Source organism: Tachyglossus aculeatus, chromosome 3 (assembly GCF_015852505.1).
Source record: "Tachyglossus aculeatus isolate mTacAcu1 chromosome 3, mTacAcu1.pri, whole genome shotgun sequence".
In the NCBI taxonomy this organism is placed as follows: Eukaryota; Metazoa; Chordata; class Mammalia; order Monotremata; family Tachyglossidae; genus Tachyglossus; species Tachyglossus aculeatus.
In genome coordinates this window covers 100,362,764-100,380,733 of record NC_052068.1, presented here as the reverse complement: position 1 = coordinate 100,380,733, position 17,970 = coordinate 100,362,764, and the positions used below count along the sequence as shown (strand labels likewise).

Sequence of the window (17,970 nt, the reverse complement as noted above, 5' to 3'; positions counted from 1 at the left end):
TTTCCTGTATTCAATCTTATTTATTGAGTGCTGTGTGCAGAGCACTGTACTAAGCGCTTGGAAAGTACAATTTGCCAACAGAGACCATCCCTACCCAACAACAGGCTCACAGTCAAGGAGGGGGGAGGCCTCACCCACACTGTCCACGGTTGGCATGGGAACAATGGGCATTCTTTAGGTCCTCTCTATTCTCCCTTACCAGAGTATTCTGCACCAGTGCTCCTAGTCATTGACTGGAAGGGCATGAACTACTGCTGAGGACAGCAGCACTGCTTCAACAGCAGGAAGATGAACACCCTTTGGCACCAGTAAAAAATGAGATTTAGTAGGCAGAGCGTTTAGCTACCGGCAGCCACGAGGGAAGACTGAAGGGGAAGGAGGGAAGAGGTCAGGGGAGAGGACGGGGGGAGGAGTTCATCGATCAAGGGACCGTTTCTGAGCAGCCTCCGAACACACGTTTCTCAGGAGGTTGATTACAGCTCTGGAATCTTCGCTCGTCATAATGGCACTACCCGACACAATCATGTTGGCCCCTGCCTCTGTACATTTATGGATTGCGTCAGGCCCAACTCCACCATCCACCTCAATATCCAGAGAGGGAAACTGAGTCCTCAGCCACTGAAACTTTGGCATCATGTCATCCATGAACTTCTGTCCTCCAAAGTCAGGTTTCACTGTCATGACCAAAGCCACGTCGATCTGATTGGCCCACGGGGTGAGATACTCCATTGTTGTCTCGGGTTTAATAGCAAGGCCAACCTTCATGCCGTTCTCCCAAATGTCTTCAATCAGTGCGCCGGGGTTCTCGGTGGCCTCCAAGTGGAAGGTGTACTGATTAGCTCCTGCTACGGCCATTGGCTTCACCCACTGCTCCGGTCTGGCGACCATCCCGTGCATGTCAAAGAAAGGGTCCTGATCCAGCTGCTTCCTCAGGCTCTCCACCACAAGGTGACCAAAGGTGATGTTTGGAACAAAGTGCATACAGATGCAGGTAGTTGGCCCCAGAGTCCAGCACCCGGGTGCACTCGGCCCCGAGGCGGGCCAGGTTGCTGTTGAGGATGGAGGGGCCCATCTTGCAGCCGGACGTCATGGTGCGGGCCAGGCCGGGCTGGGTGGCGGGGCCCACATGCTCTGAGTCCGCACGGCCGGCCCGAGAGTGGGGCATTTATACGTGGTTTGTCTTTATTACAAACAGAATGAAAAACACTGTATATTTGAAATGGTCCATTGTCATATAATAATAATAATAATAATAATGGCATTTATTAAGCGCTTACTATGTGCAAAGCACTGTTCTAAGTGCTGGGGAGGTTACAAGGTGATCAGGTTGTCCCACGGGGGGGCTAACAGTCTTAATCCCCATTTTACAGATGAGGTAACTGAGGCACAGAAAAGTTAAGTGACTTGCCCAAAGTCGCACAGCTGACAGTTGGAGGAGCGGGATTTGAACCCATGACTCTAACTCCAAAGCCCGTGCTCTTTCCACTGAGCCACGCTAACTTTCAGAGGCTCACTTGCCTCTGGGAAAAAAAAAGTTTCGTGACTGTTTCCACAATATGAGTAAGGATTTAATTTTTTTATGGCTACTCTATAGGTCCTTAAATTTTGAAAGGAGGTAGGGCGGTATAAGAAGACCACACCCCCAGCCCTTATAGGAAGTTACCAACTTTCATTGCTAAACACCAATGCTCTGCCCTCACTAAATGTCTACAGTAGACAGACACTGCATTCTTAGAATAAAATCTCACAGATCCCAAACCAAATCTAGATCCCCAACCAAATCTAGATCCCTTTCTTTCACCATTATCTACAAATATTTGAGGTTCAAAGAGGGAAAGGAAATGAATAAAGGCAGATAAAGGTCACACAATCAAATAAAATATACATCAGATTACATACCAAAAGAGTGCAGTCTGAACTGAATCCATTGGGATTACAGAGAGTGATGAGTGTTTCCAGTGACAATATGTCTACCAAGAAACACTACCAACCGACTGAAATGACTAACTCCACCAGCCTTTGGTTAGTCATCTGGGCACAATGAAGTGCTCACAGGAGCATTAATTTAAAGTCACAGGCTTTATCTTTAAAGCTGAAATCCTCCTCCTTATTCCGGTGCATGATCAGTGATAATTCCCCAGCCATTATTAGCACACAGGAGAAGGTCTCATTCCTCTAGACTGTAAACTCACTGTGGGCAGGGAATGTGTCCGTTTATTGTTACATTGTACTCTCCCAAGTACTTAGTACAGTGCTCTGCACAAAGTAAGCACTCAATAAATACAATTGAATGAATTCCTAAAGCTCTGCCTAACTGGGTAATTTAAAAGCTTTGATTTACATGAATGGTATAAGAATTAAGGAATGAAAGGGATTCTGAGAATGAGCCCCACCAAAATGTTCCACAAAAGAAATGTAATCACATTGTTATTAACGTCCCACATGTAATACACAATGATTGTTAGCCATTTTTCTTATAAAGTCTCTTCTGGCACTTTCACAATATCCCAATGAGAACGGCACCTGTGAGCTTGTGCTCAAGAGAAAATACAAAAACAAAACCAGGACCAAAAGGTAAAATCAAGTGGGTTTCACACATCCGGGAGGCCCAAATTGAAAAGATAGGTTGATGGTGCACTGCGATGCCCGTCTAACTGCCACACCAAAACAGGAAGTGAAGTGAGATATGTCAGAGCCTGCCTGCTCAGCCACCCTAAAAACCAGCAAAAACTGACACCCCAGCAAGACAAACTTTCAACCGAGGGTGCTCAAAAGGTCTGAAGAGAGAAGTTTTTGAAGCTGACAGGTGAGCCAGGGCAGAGGGAAGGTACCTTAAGGCGAGGCTTAAGGTATAAAGCCAGGTTTGGGAGTCAGAAGGTCCTGGCTTCTAATTCCAGCTCTGCCACATGTCTGCTCTGTGACCTTGGGCAAGTCACTTAGTTTCTCTGGGCCTCAGTTACCTCATCTGTAAAATGGGGATTGAGAGTGTGAGCCCTATGTGGGACAGGGACTGTGTCCAAACTGATTAACTTGTATCTACCTGCGTGCTCAACAAGTACCATAAATATTATTAATACTAATATTAAGGAAGGAGATCCTGGAAGGACCAGCTAAAGGACATAAGTGGAGGATGTCTGACTTGGCTGCAGTCCTCCAGAGAAGAGAGAAAACAGATGGCCAAAAGACAATGTGTTTCTTAGCATGGACCAGCTTGTCATTTGGAAAAGGCAATGGTAGAAAAGTGGATGCCCCAGATGTCGGGAAAGAGGAGAATGGGCTTTGTGGAAGGAAGTTTGGGAAAATGAGAAATGTGAAGTGGGGGAGGGAGAGGAAATTCATTTTAAGTGTGAATTACCCCTAAGAGGGTGGGCTCTTTAGTGTTGGGGGGAGGTTTACCCCAAGCCCTATTAGCAGTCCAAGAGTACCCTGGCTCACTGCCAGATTTTTCCCTTTCTCTCTTCCTTCTCCATCGTGGGATGATGGACTGGGTTAGGGGACAAGAGAGGGGTGGAAAATAGAGGTGACCAGCATCTTCTCAAGTGTTGAGGGGAGGAAGGACCCTGGAGTCATCGTTTTAAACTTACTTTCAGGGAGAAAGGAGTGAGCCTTGTTCCCCAATTTCTGTTTCCAGAGGCCCAAATGGGGTCCCCTTTCTGTCTTCTGTAACTCCACAAGGAGTAGGGAAGGCAGGAAGGGAGGGGAGAAGGGATTTTTTCAAAGGGGCAAACTCTAGGGCTGGAGACCATTATGGTGAAAACAATGAATATGCTCCCTCAGCCGGAAACCCACATAGTTGCCGCCCGTGGTTTCCTCTCTACCTCCACTCACCTACTTCAGCCCTTAATGTAACTGCTGTGGGCAAGATACTTTTCTACCAACTCTGTTATATTGTACTCCTCCAAGTGCTTAGTCTAGTGTTCTGCACCCAGTAAGCTCTCAGTAAATATGATTGATTCTCCGTGTCACTCCTTCCTTCCTTCCTTCTTTTCTCTATTAGTCTATGGCCTCAGCTGTCTGTCTGTACCCCATCTGTCCAGTGCCTCTCACCACTCCTTAGTTCCCTCCCTACTACCCCAGTTTTAATTTCTCTGAGCCATCTGGGGATCTGAACTGCCTGTGGGGGAAGGGTAACACCAATGCATGAGACCAATGAATTTTGCCGGCCACCCAAGCACTCTGACACTTCCTCAACTTCCCTCCAGACTGGTAAATGTGTCAGACAAACACAACTGGGAAATCTTACTGTTAAAATAAAGGGTACAGGCTTGGAAGTCAAGAGGATCTGGGTTCTAATCTCAGCTCTAACCTACCACTCCTTTGCTTTCTGACATTGGGTAAGTCACTTCACTTCTCTGTGCCTCAGTTTCCTCTTTTGCAAAATGGGGATTCAATATCCATTCTCCCTCTGTGAGCCCCATGCACGACAGGGACTGTGTCCAACTTGATTAACTTCTACCTACCTCAGTGCTTAGTACAGTGATTGCCATAGAGTGAGTGCTTAACAAATTCTTCATTGATTATTATTTTAATTATTTAGGGCGAGAGCACCATCATTCCTTGGCCTTCTAGGGGAAGTCATTCATTCAACTGTATTTACTGAGGGCTTACTGTGAGCAGAGCACTGTACTAAGTGCTTGGGAAGTACAAATCGGCAACATATAGAGACAGTCCCTACCTAACAATGGGCTCACAGTCCAGAAGGGGGAGACAGATAAAAAAGCAAAGCAAGTAGACAGGTGTCATACCATCGGAATAAATAGAATTATAGCTATATACACATCATTAATAAAATAAATAGAGTAATAAATATGTACAAATATACACAAGTGCTGTGGGGAGGAGAAGGAGATAAGGCGGGGGGGGGGCGATGGGGAGGGGAGGAGGAGAGGAAAAGGGGAGGCTCAGTCTGGGAAGGCCTCCTGGAGGAGGTGAGCTCTCAGTGGGGCTTTGAAGGGAGGAAGAGAGCTAGTTTGGTGAATGTGTGAAGGGAGGGCATTCTAGGCCAGGGGAAGGACATGGGCCAGGGGTCGACAGTGGGACAGGTGAGAGTGAGGAAGTTAGCGGCAGAGGAGTAGAGTGTGTGGGCTGGGCTGTAGAAGGAGAGAAGGGAGGTGAGGTAGAAGGGGACAAGGTGATGGAGTGCTTTGAAGCCAAGAGTGAGGAGTTTTTGCTTGATTCGAAGGTGATAGCAACCACTGGGGATTTTTGAGGAGGAGAGTGACATGCCTATAGTGTTTCTGAACAAACATAATCCGGGCAGCAGAGTGAAGTATAGACTGAAGTGGGGAGAGAGAGGAGGATGGGAGATCAGAAAGGATCTACCCTTAGTCTTAACTTAGTTATAATGCAAAATGAGCAGTAAATATTATTGCTTCTATGATTATTATTCTGCAGGACATTGCTTAGTGTACCAAAAATCATTTTGTTCCAGGGATGTCCACATAGTGTTCATTTTGTAAGTATTAATTGATAATGACAATAATGATTTAGGATGAAAATGGGGAGTGTTTACCTTTACACATTCTACAACCATCATTAACAGACCTTTCGGTAATTACGTTCACTCCCAGAGCTCAGTAAGGAGGCTCATACAGCATAATTTTGACTTTAAGATGCTTTGAACTGTCACCAGAGGGCACCACAGCCTCAGGGACGGCCGTCCTTATCAACGCTTCAGGATGTCCCAGTACCAATGTCAGTTCCACTTTCTTCTTCCCCTTTATGGTACACAAACTACTATCAATTTTAAAGAACTATTATGCCCATTATGAAGATTTTGGCAAGTTATAACCACAGACTATTAGTGCCATCTCACACTCTCGCTAATACACTAGTACTTTATATGTTACATGAAAGAAAATGAAATTATTTCAATGAACTCCTGTAATAGTGATATTTTTCATCCACCAGTTTTTTTCTACCAGTAAAGGTGGGCAGCAGTTGGATGGTATTTTTTTAAAAAGGCTTTCAACGCTTAACGTTGCTTATTGGATGAGGTAACACAAAATCACTAAGAGGGATTCTAAGAGGGAAAATCAAAAACAGCACCAGATGCTGGTGAGACTAACTGTAAAAAGCAACAGAAATTTTTTTGCACTTGTACAGAGAGAGTAGAAGGTGATGCGGTTACACGTAAAAGAGTCCTCCCCAGTAACGGTCTGCTCTAAGGTGACCAGTCATCCTGATTTGAGTCACCCACCAAATCACATGGCCTGCTCCACCTCCCTCTGTTGGTTCTACAGAAACCTTTAGTCCCACAGGACCTAAAAGCATAGGTCCTAAAACCATAGGTCCTAAAAGCATAAAAGCATATACATTCAATATGTATGTACCCCAGTCAATGGTAGAGATCATGAAAGATAGATCTGTGCTTCATTATTTTAAAATCTCCCTTTCTACATAAGGAAGGAGGATTCTGGAATTCTAGATTCTAGGAGGATTCATTCATTCATTCAATCATATTTATTGAGCACTTACTGTGTGCAGAACACTGTACTAAGTGCTTGGGAAGTACAAGTTGGCACCATATAGAGACGGTCCCTACCCAACAGCAGGCTCACAGTCTAGAAGGGGGAGACAGACAACAAAACAAAACATATTAACAAAATAAAATAAATAGAATAAATATGTACAAGTAAAATAGAGTAATAAATATGTACAAACATATATACATATGTACATATATACAGTTGCTGTGGGGAGGGGAAGGAGGTAAGGCCGGGGGGTGGGTAGGGGGAGGAGGGAGAGAGGATGGAGGGGGCTCAGCCTGGGAAGGCCTCCTGAAGGAGGTGAGCTCTCAGTTGGGCTTTGAAGGGAGGAAGAGAGCTAGCTTGGCGTATGTGCGGAGGGAGGGCATTCCAGGCCAGGGGGAGGACGTGGGCCAGGGGTCAACGGCGGGACAGGCGAGAACTAGGCACGGTGAGGAGATTAGCAGCAGAGGAGTGGAGGGTGCGGGCTGGGCTGTAGAAGGAGAGAAGGGAGGTGAGGTAGGAGGGGGCGAGGTGATGGAGAGCCTTGAAGCTGAGGGTGAGGAGTTTCTGCCTGATGCGTAGGTTGATTGGTAGCCACTGGAGATTTTTGAGGAGGGGAGTAACATGCTCAAAGACGATCCAGGCAGCAGCGTAAAGTATAGATTGAAGTGGAGAGAGATAGGAGGAAGGGAGATCAGAGAGGAGGCTGATGTAGTAATCCAGTTGGGATAGGATGAGAGATTGAATGAGCAGGGTAGCGGTTTGGATGGAGAGGAAAGGGAGGATCTTGGCGATGTTGTGGAGGTGAGAGTGGCAGGTTTTGGTGACAGATTGGATGTGAGGGGTTCTAGAAGCAGCGTGGCTCAGTGGAAAGAGCCTGGGCTTTGGAGTCAGAGGGCATGGGTTCAAATCCTGGCTCCACCAATTGTCAGCTGTGTGACTTTGGGCAAGTCACTTAACTTCTCTGTGCCTCAGTTACCTCATCTGTAAAATGGGGATTGACTGTGAGCCCTCCATGGGACAACCTGATCACCTTGTAGCCTCCCCAGCGTTTAGAACAGTGCTTTGCACATAGTAAGCACTTAATAAATGCCATCATTATTATTCTGAGAAGATGCCAGAAGAGAAGGATATGGGGAGCACAACTGCAGATATGAGGGTCAGGGGCTTGAGGGGCCGCCCACTCTGGGGTCTTGGGTCTGAGGCTGGGCCAGACTGGACAGTCAAAGGGGGCATAGCCAGCCTGGCAGCCCTGGAAGAAGAGTGACCCAGGATGAGTCAGTGTGCCAAGAGTCAACCCTTCTTCTCAACCGCAACCCAGGCAGAAGTGGGGGCACTGGAGCCTCAGGGAGCAGGCCCATCTGGTATGGGGACCACCATATGAAAGAGGCAGAAACGGCAGCAGGAGAGGAAGAAGGGGTGCTTCCTCTAAACTTGCCCTCTAGACTGCAGGGAACGTGTCTACTGACTCTATTATATTGTACTCCGCCAAGTAGTATAGTGCTCTGCACACAGTAAGTGCTCAATAAATATGAGTGACTGATCTCTCTGCTGCCCCTTGCCCCTTTTCCTTTCTCCCCTGGCCCTCTACCAATCCACTTTACTTTGCATTTTTCCTTTTCTCCTCTTTCATTTCTTTTCTCATTTTCCTTCTCTCTGATTGTCACTCACTGAACTAAGAAGCAGAGTGGCTTAGTAAGAAGCAGTGTGGCTTCGTGGTAACAGCCCGGGCTGGAGAGTCACAGGTCGTGGGTTCTAATCCTCACTCTGCCACTTGTCTGCTGTGTGACCTTGGGCAAGTCACTTAACTTCTCTGTGCCTCAGTTCCCTTGTCTGTAAAATGGGGATTAAGAGTGTGAGCCACCCGTGGGACAACCTGATTACCTCGTAACTACCCCAGCACTTCCGTCAGTGCTTGGCACATAGTAAGCACTTAACAAATACCATTATTATCCAGCGCTTGGAACGGTGCTTGGCACATGGTAAGCACTTAACAAAGACCATCATTATTACTAGTATTCAATCTTATCTGTCTTACCGCTGACCCCTTGGTTACATCCCTATAGACTGTAAGCTCTTCGTGGGCAGGGAACGTGTCTACCAACTGTTATACTGTACTCTTCCAACAGTTTAGTACAGTGCTCTGCACATGGTATGTGCTCAATAAATACAATTGATCGATCCTCCCTCTGGCCTGGAGATCCCTCCTTCTTCATATCTAACAGACCATCTACCCGTGCCTTCAAATCTCTACTAAAACTGGACCTCCTCCCAAAGGCCTTCCCTATCTAACCCCTCATTTCCACACCCTATTTGCTCTGCCTCTGGGTCTGTACCCCTTAGGCTCCTTGACACTCATCCCACCCTCAGCACTTAGGTACATAACTTAGTGGTCTGCCTTTTCCCCTTTCTACAATTGATTTTAATGTCTATCTCCCCTTGTAGACTGTAAACTCCTTGTAGGCAGTTATTGTCTTATTGTATTGTGCCCTCCCAAGTGCTTAGTACAGTGCTCTGCTATACAGTAAGCGCTCAGTAAGTACCATTCATAATAATAATAATAGTCATAATAGTAATGAGTGGTATTTGTTAAGTGCTTACTATGTGTTCTAAGAGCTGGGGTGGATATAAGCAAATTGGTTTGGACACAGTTCCTGTCCCACATGGGGCTCACAATCTTAATCCCCATTTTACAGAAGAGGTCACTGAGGCACAGAGAGATTAAGTGACTTGCCCAAGGTCACACAACAGACATGTGGTGGAGCCGGGATTAGAACCCAGATCCTTCTGACTCCCAGGCCCATGCTCTATCCACTAGCACACACTGCTTTCGCTGGATTTCTTGACTGTCCTGTGGGTGCTGGGACTAGAAACCATCCTTGATCTGAAGAAACCTGAAAGGGTGGCTGGAAGGATATAGACTATCCTACCATGCCAAGGCTGGCCCACCTTTCCCGGGTCTACCTCTATCTTCCCCGACTCATGGACCGGTTCACTAACAATAACCTCATCTTCAAACACAAGGGACAGAGGATAGGCATTCGTGGCTGGAATATTTCTCCTTGTTAACTCTTAAAAGACAAATAATTAAGCCTCACCCAGTTTCACCCTCTGTGTTTCCCGATTATTTTCACTCTGCCTCATTCTCAGGGCTTTCCATCAGTAAAGTCCCTGCCCTTCTGGAGTTAGTGGCTTGAAGCAATTTATTTCATAAACTAAATCCTGAAGCACTTATGGCTTCACTATTTTAAGTAGTATTAAGCCAAACTTGGATCTCTCTTCTATTTTTACAGTCACTCATATTCTTATAAATTGACCAGGATATAATCTATTAAAAGTAACTCTATCTTACTTTTCCATTTCCTTGCTACTCAAAATGATGAGAAAAATGAAGAAAAATGATTTGCAAGGTGTGTGCGCACCCACTGCCTGCGGGGCTGACAATTGCATGTTAACTTAACTTCCTCAAAAAAAAATCCAAATTTCCTTTTCTTGTTTGGTCATGAAATACAGGCCAACACCCACTTTAATCTGCCGATCTGAGGGCCCCTGATGCAAATGCCCGGCGAAAGCACCTGGATGAACTCCAAAGCAAAGAGGCCTAAGGATGCTGCTCACCTCTCTTCTAGTGGCCTGTTCAGGTTCTGGCTTGGCCCCAGCTATGAGGGCTTCTAGGAGGTTACGTGTACCCTAGGGTCACTCTGGAGATTTGGATTGATTCTTGAGCACTCAGGAGCAGGGTGGGATCCGGTCCCACATGGACCCCGGGTGAATCGATTCTGTCAGGCCCCCGACATGGTAAGTGATGCCATCCCATTGTGCTCAATATGTAGCCATCAGGCAGTGGCAGCAAAGGAGAAATAACAAAAGATAAAGAGAGAAAGAGGGGAAGGAGAAGAGAGAACTACCCATATTTCCAGGATCTCTTTTCCCTCCCATCAAATGATTACAACCAGATGGGAAATAACAACTGTGGCATTAAGCGCTTACTATGTGCCAGGCACTGTGTTATTCATTCAATCAATCACATTTATTGAGCCCTTACTGTATCCAGAGCACTGTACTAAGTGCTTGGGAGAACACAACAGACACATTCCCTGCCCACAAAGAGCTTACAGTCTGGAGGACGAGCTTACCGTTGGGGTAGATTCAAGGTAATCGGGTTGGACACAGTTCCTGTCCCACATAGGGCTCACAGTCTTAATCCCCATTTTACAAATGAGGTAACTGAGGCATGGAGAAGTGAAGTGACTTGCCCAAGGTCACACAGCAGACAAGTGATTGAGCTGGGATTAGAACCCCATGCTCTATCCACTAGACCACGCTGCTTCCTGATCCCCAGTGTCTCCCAGACCTAATGACCTGCCTAGCAGCCCCAGCCCAGTTTTCCTCTGTCTCCCCAAGCCAGGTGTCTGGGCCTAGTGGAGTGTGGTTCCAATGAATGCAAGTCAAGTGAGCCTCAGCTAAGGGGCATCTCAGAGGGGCAGACCATGTGAAGCTGGACAGAGAGCTGAATGGGGAGGCAGTCACTTCCTCTTCACTCTGCAGGTGGAGATAGATGACCAGTAAACAAACTCTCAGGCCCAGTAAGACCAATTATTCAGATCTTGACCCTTTAAGAGTTCAGTTAACTGAGAGAGAGACTGTTTGTCTTTTCTTAGAGTAAGGAATTTGGAGATGCTTGCTGTTTTTTGTTTTGTTTTGATTTTTATTTAAAATGTTTATGGTATTTCTTAAACACTTACTGGATGCCAGGCACTATACAAAGTGCTGGGGTACAGACTAAATACTCAAGTTGCACACAGTCCTGCCCCACACAGGACCCACAGTCTTAATCCCCATTTTAAAGATGAGGAAACTGAGGCACAGAGAAATGAAGTTACTTAAAATCACCCAGCAGACAAGTGGCGGAATTTGGGATTATTACTCAGGTCCTTTGACTCTCAGTAGACCCGTGTTATATTAGGGCACGCTGCTTATTGCTGGGAAAGCAACAAGCACATGGAACCCGGATGGGGAGGGGGTTGGGGAGGAGGGAGAGGGAGAGGGGGAGAGGGAGAGGGAGAGGGAGAGGGAGAGGGAGAGGGAGAGGGAGAGAGAGAGCGAGAGAGAGAGAGAGAGAGAGAGAGAGAGAGAGAGAGAGAGAGAGAGAGAGAGAGAGAGTATTTGCTGACACAGAGGCAGGCCTCACCCTTGGGCAGGAAGAGGCACACAGCTGAGTTCAGCCTGGCTTCAAGCACATCCAATCAGTCAGTAAATCAATCGTATTTACTGAGCACTTACTGAGTGCAGAGCACCGTATTAAGCGCTTGGGGGTATACTAAACCACAATAAAACAGACACATTTCTTGCCCACTATGAGTTTACAGTCTAGTGGACGAATCTACCATCTGGTCAATCCCTCATATTGAGTGACCTGAATGGCTCAGAGGGTTCCCTTCCCAAAGATGCCATCCCCTTCTCTCCCCACCAACCTCACCTTCCTGTCGCTCTGTCCAGTCCTTCTCATCCCCGCAGCCCCCAACCTGAGTGCAGGCAGCTCTGCCTACCAATAACCTTCCTGGATTGTCCCCGGAAACAACAGGTCAGAGCCGCAAGGAAAGGGAAGCAGCACCACCAAAGGAGAGGCAGTGACTGGGGGATGCCATCCAGTCATGGTTCAGGGCGGCTTTCGGTAGGAAGGGGCTGTAATGGCAGGTGGGGCCCATGCTGGAGCAGGGGTGAGGGGGGTTGAGGTTTTGGGGCCCTGGCCTTCAGTCCCAGGCTTCCCTGTTTTAATTCAGTCCTGAAGTGGGGCTTGTGGACTTAACCAGATTCCCTGTGGGTCAGGTTTGCTTCCTTCAACCCCTACCTCATCCTGAACCCATCCTCAGAGCTGCCCTCGAGGCCGTCTCACCTGGTGGGATAGCACAGTGAGGAAAGGGGTGAGAAGCAGTGTTGCCTAATGAATGGAGCACGAGCCAGGAAGTCAGAAGGACCTGGATTCTAATTCCAGCCCTGCCGCTTGTCTGCTGGGTGACTTTAGGCAAATCACTTCATTTCTCTGTGCCTCAGTTACCTTAGCTGGGGATTAAGACTGTGAGGCCCATAAGGGACACGAACTGATTCGCTTGTATCTACCCCAGAGCTTAGTACCATTCCTGGCACATAGTAAGTGCTTAACAAACACCATGTAAAAAAGGGGGTCACTCCCTCACTCTGTTCCCCAGAGTGGCTCAGTGGAAAGAGAACGGGCTTGGGAATCAGAGGTCATGGGTTTTAATCCCCACTCTGCCACTTATCAGCTGTGTGACTTTGGGCAAGTCACAACTTCTCTGAGCCTCAGTTACCTCATCTGTAAAATGGGGATCAAGACTGTGAGCCCCACGTGGGACAATCTGATCACCTTGTATCCCCCCGGCACTTAGAACAGTGCTTTGCACACACTAAGTGCTTAACAAATGCCCTCATTATTATTATTATTCCCCTACTGGCTTTCTAATTGATTGATCAATCAGTGCTTTTTTAAAAAAACACTTACTGTGGGCAGAGTACTGTACTAAATGCTTGGAAAAGTACAATACTTTGCTATACAATGTTCAGCTACAAATAAGCAAAACACAGAGCTAAAATACTAATTAGTTCAAGTGGACCCAACCACTGGATATTTTTTCCACTCTGACCGCAGAAAACTCACTGCTTTACACTTATTTGCCTTGTTGCCATGGTATATTCCATTCTCGCTACGGCTGACTTTTTACTAGTATCTGGGGGGAAAACTACTGACTCCCCTATTGACTAAACTCTTAGACCCTAAAAGGAGCCAGGATTGTTTGTGACAGTCATTCCCTCCCTCTGAAATCTATCCACCCTATCACTTGTTTGCCTGAGTACCCTGACCTTTTGACTTGAAATTAGGGTAGGAAAGGCACTAGGACAGCAGAACGTGCAATAACATGGTTGTTGTTTGGTATTTCCCGAACACTTGCAAGGTGCATAGTTTTGCACAGGTCTTCTATTTCTACTTTAAAATGGGGCCCAGGTAATACACATGACTGTATGTCCGACTGAATGAGCTAAGCAGCTAACTGGGAACTTGATCCCTTGCCTGCTTCCATGTCATCGAAAAGCATTTCTCAAGCCTTTACCCGAACATGGAATTTTGGTGGACCTTATATTCTTTGAAGCGCTTGGGATTTTTTTTAATGTTACATAAATGTTTAATAATAATAATGATGGAATTTGTTAAGTGCTTACTATGTGCCAAGCACTGTTCTAAGTGCTGGGGAAGATACAAGGTAATTTGGTTGTCCCACGTGGGGCTCACAGTCTTAATCCTCATTTTACAGTTGAGGTAACTGAGGCATAGAGAAGTTAAGTGGTTTGCCCAAGGTCACACAGCTGACAAGTGGTGGAGTGGTCATTAGAACCCATAACCTCTGACTCCCAAGCCTGGGCTCTTTCCACTGAACCATGCTGCTTCTCTGTGTTTACTATATGCCAGGCACAGTACTAAGTGCTGGGGTAGATAAGGGTTGCTCAGGTTGGACATAGTCCATGTCCTACATTAGGCTCACATTTTCTGCCCACAGATGGTTTGCAATTCTAAAACAGACAATTCTGATGCCTTCTCTCTCTCCCTGTGTCTTACATTAAAAACCGACTGTGAGGGATAGAGACTGTGCCTGGTATAATTATTCACTTCAATGCCTAGCACACAGTGAGTTCTTAGTAGATTCATTCATTCTTATTCATTGAGCACTTACTGTATGAAGAGCACTGTACTAAGCACTTGGGAAGTACAATTCAGCAACAAATAGAGACAATCCCTGACCACAACAGTCTCACAGTCTAGAAATACCATCATTATCATTGATATGGACTAACACAAACCAATACATGCCTAAAAACCCTGGCAACTAAGCCCTTACATGCTGTTTAAATAGTAGGAAACCACTTCTGTCTATTGATATTTTCAACTGCCTCATTTTCTGCTGCCAGCAGTTCCCTCTCCTCCTCCTCCTCTGCCTTCATCCCTCCCAACTGCTTCTCTTGAGCCTCATAAGGCCCCCTCTTCCTGGAGCACTAAAGCAACGGGGAGAGTTGGGGGAAGGGATAATAATAATAATAATAATAATAATAATAATAATAATAATAATAATGACAGCATTTGTTAAGCGCTTACTATGTGCAAAGCACTGTCCTAAGCACTGGGGAGGATACAACGTGATCAGGTTGTCTCACATGGGGCTCACAGTCTTAATCCCCATTTTACTGATGAGGTAACTGCGGCACAGATAAGCTAAGTGACTTGCTCAAGGTCACACAGCTGATGATTGGCGGAGCCAGGATTTGAACCCATGACTTCCAACTCCCAAGCCCATGTTCTTCTCACTGAGCCAAGCTGCTTCTCTGGATTCATTCCTCTACCTTTTCCCCAGACAGTGAGACTCACTTGAATGGTGAGATCCTCGTGATTATGTCCGTCAGCTCTCTTGTATTATATGCTTCCAAGCACTCTGCTTATAGTAAGCACTCAATAAATACTATTGAATAATTTCATCTCAGGCCAAGCTTGGGTCCAGAAATCTCCTCATTCCGTCTTCCCCTCCTCTGACCCCAGGCAGTGGACAGAGAAAGCTATTTTGGTTGCCGCTGGTAATGACGGCATACATCACACTTCTCAACGTCTCTTGTTTAGATTCCTCTACTGTAAACAATTCTGAACTCCTAGAATTATTAATGGAAATAAATAGCATAGATAACTGTAGAGCACTTAACAAGATACAAAATTCACAGTTTAGGTTGGCCAAAAGGACAAGCACTCACTCACTCTAAATTTATAATGTGCAGTGTGCTTAAGAGGCTGTTGCTTGGGATAACAATAATATATTCTGCAGATGTAAAATAATGAATCGTTCTGTCACTGTAGACAATTTTGCAATTTCATCATCAACTTTACAGTTGGGTCCCAAATTCATTCCTTCTTTCCTAACTCAGCTTTGGGAGAAGGTGCAATAGGTCTGACATTCCCTGCCAGGTGTAGAAGTAACCAAGGGGAAGGCTTTTTCTGTTTGTTTGTTTTACGGTATTTGTTAAACTCTTTGTCAAGCACTGTTCTAAGCACTGGGATAGATTCAAGATCACCAGACTGGACCCTTAATACAATGCTCTGCACACAATAAGCACTCAGTAAATACACCATCGATTGATTGATACAGTCCCTTTCCCACAAGGGATTCACAGTCTAAGTCAGAGGAAGGAGGATTCAATACTAATTTTACAGATGAGGTAACTGAGGCACAAAGAAGTGAAGTGACTTGGCGAGGGACAGTCAGCAGTCAAGTGGCAGAGCTGGGATTAGAACCCAGGTCTTCTGACTCCTTGGGCCACACTTTTTCCACTAAGCCATGTTCTATCCACTAGGCCATGCTGCTTCTACACTACACCACACCACTTCGACACTAGGACCTGCTACTTCTACACTAGGCCACACTGCTCCTACAGCAGCATAGTAACAGCAAGGTTAAGCATAATATGTTGTACAGCCAGATATGCAAAGGCCAAGGTGAGCAGCAACAGCAGGAACAAGAGAAACCCAGTTGTTCTTCATCTCAGCTGCTCCAGTTGCTGCTGGTCAGCTCTGGCTCTTAATGGGTGTACCTCTCCGGGTCTGAAGGGGATGGGAGAGGAAGAGGAAAAGACCACCAACTTCTTTACCTGACTGATCTACTACAACCCAACTCTCACTCTTCATTCACCTAACACCAAACAACTCACTACAATGCCATCTCATCTTTCTTGCCACTAACCACTTGCCCATGTCCTCCCTCTGGTCTTCCTCCTGCTTCAGATCCAATAGACCACCCATCTCTCCACCGTCAAAGCCCTAGTCAAACAACAGCTTCTCCAAGGGCCCTTCCCTGACTAAGCCCTCACTTCTCCTATCTCTGCTGTCTTCTGCATCACCTATGCACTTGGATCTGTAACCTGTGAGCACTTTGATTTTCACCCCACCCCCACAGGATTCATGTACATATTCATCTGCAATTTATTTCAATGTCTGTCTCCCCTTCCTAGACTGTAAGTAGGAGTTGCATCTACCTACTCTACTGTACTGTTCTCTCCCAAGCACTGTGGGCAATGCTCTGCACCTAGTATGAACTCAATAAATACTACTGATTGACTGAAGAGCTGAAACCTTGAAACTCCAAGTATACATTATTAATCAATCTACCCAACGTATCAAGGTATTTCTTGAGGGGCTATTGAATTCAGAGTTTTGAACTAAGCACTTGGGAGAGGACACCAGAAGCAGAAGGTATCTCACAAGGAGCTTACAATCAATCTGTGGTATTTATTGAGCAGTTACTGTGTGCAGGGTGCTGTACTAAGCACTTGGGAGAGTATAATACGAAAGAGTTGGTAGACATGTTCCTTGCCCATCTAGTGATTATAATCAAGAGGGAGATTTTTTGGTACAATCTAAATTTTAATGGAAAATTCCTATATTAGACCAATTATGTCTGAAAAAATTAGATCAGGCCTAAAAGAAATCAAGTCAATGTCAAGTTCAAATTCTGAGTTTTTAAATGCAAGTCAGAGCCCTAGTTCTAACCTATGCAGATGCAGCAAATATGATGGATTGCCACCGAATAGATGGCGTTGACGATTACAATTGACAATGAGCAGTTCCCTCCACACTACACACCAAGACTGTCCTTTGTATGGCAGTGCTATTATCCTTACTTTTAGAAGTGATGGTCACTGTTTATTGCTCTATCTCCATGTCTCATGAGCTCCCAGAAGCCTTTGCTCAGAAAGAGTAGCTGCCCTCTGCCATTACATATCTTAGTGCAGGATTTCATTTTAATATGTCCTTAAAAAAGTTTTGCTTACTATATGTGACAGGCACTGTCCTAAGCATTCATTCATTCAAGCGTGTTTATTGAGCTGTTGCTCTGTGCAGAACACTGTACTAAGAGCTTGGGAGAGTACAACAAATAAGCAGATATATTCTCTGCCCACAACGAATTTACAGTGGGGAAGATACAAGCTAACCAGGCTGGACACAGTTTACATCCCACATGGGGCTCACCATCTTAGTCAGCCAGTCAGTCCATTGTATTTATTGAGATTGTGCACAGGGCATGGTACTAAGTGATTGGGAGAGTACAATATAACAATAAACAGGCACATTCCCTGCCCACAATGTGTTTACAGTCTAAAGGAGGAGACAGACATTAGTATAAGTAATTTTACAATTTTAGAATTGCAACTTTTACCCCTGCCACAGGGAGTTCTGGACTGCCTGGTGAGCAGAACTCATGGCAAAGGGTGAGGGCAGAAGCAGTCATGGACACAATTCACCAACTTCCACTTGTCCTCCTGTCTCCCGCTGACTGGGACAGGTAGCCTGTCTCCTGCTTCCCTGAGGCTCCTCAGGACCCAGGGCCTGCCCTGAGCCCTGAAGTGCCAGAAAGCATCAGTCTGGGCCCAGGGAGGAGAAGATTTATGGGAA

At 45.9% G+C, this 17,970-nt stretch overlaps 1 protein-coding gene and 1 pseudogene across 9 annotated transcripts in view; one reads left to right on the top strand and one right to left on the bottom strand.

Annotated features, from left to right (window-relative positions):
• The first annotated feature begins 230 nt into the window (after window positions 1–230).
• The window catches only part of SLC14A1 (solute carrier family 14 member 1 (Kidd blood group)), a 61,335-nt gene continuing 43,595 nt past the window's right edge, over window positions 231–17,970 (top strand). For 3 of the 9 annotated variants that reach the window (XM_038743710.1, XM_038743706.1, XM_038743705.1), the window contains exon 1: window positions 231–715. The gene's annotated coding sequence lies outside the window, so the exon portion shown is untranslated. Of the gene's footprint in view, window positions 716–868; window positions 959–17,970 lie in introns of those variants that run through there. The other 6 variants (XM_038743709.1, XM_038743703.1, XM_038743708.1 and 3 more) reach the window with 4 other exon arrangements.
• Window positions 309–1,146, bottom strand: LOC119925505 (annotated as a pseudogene).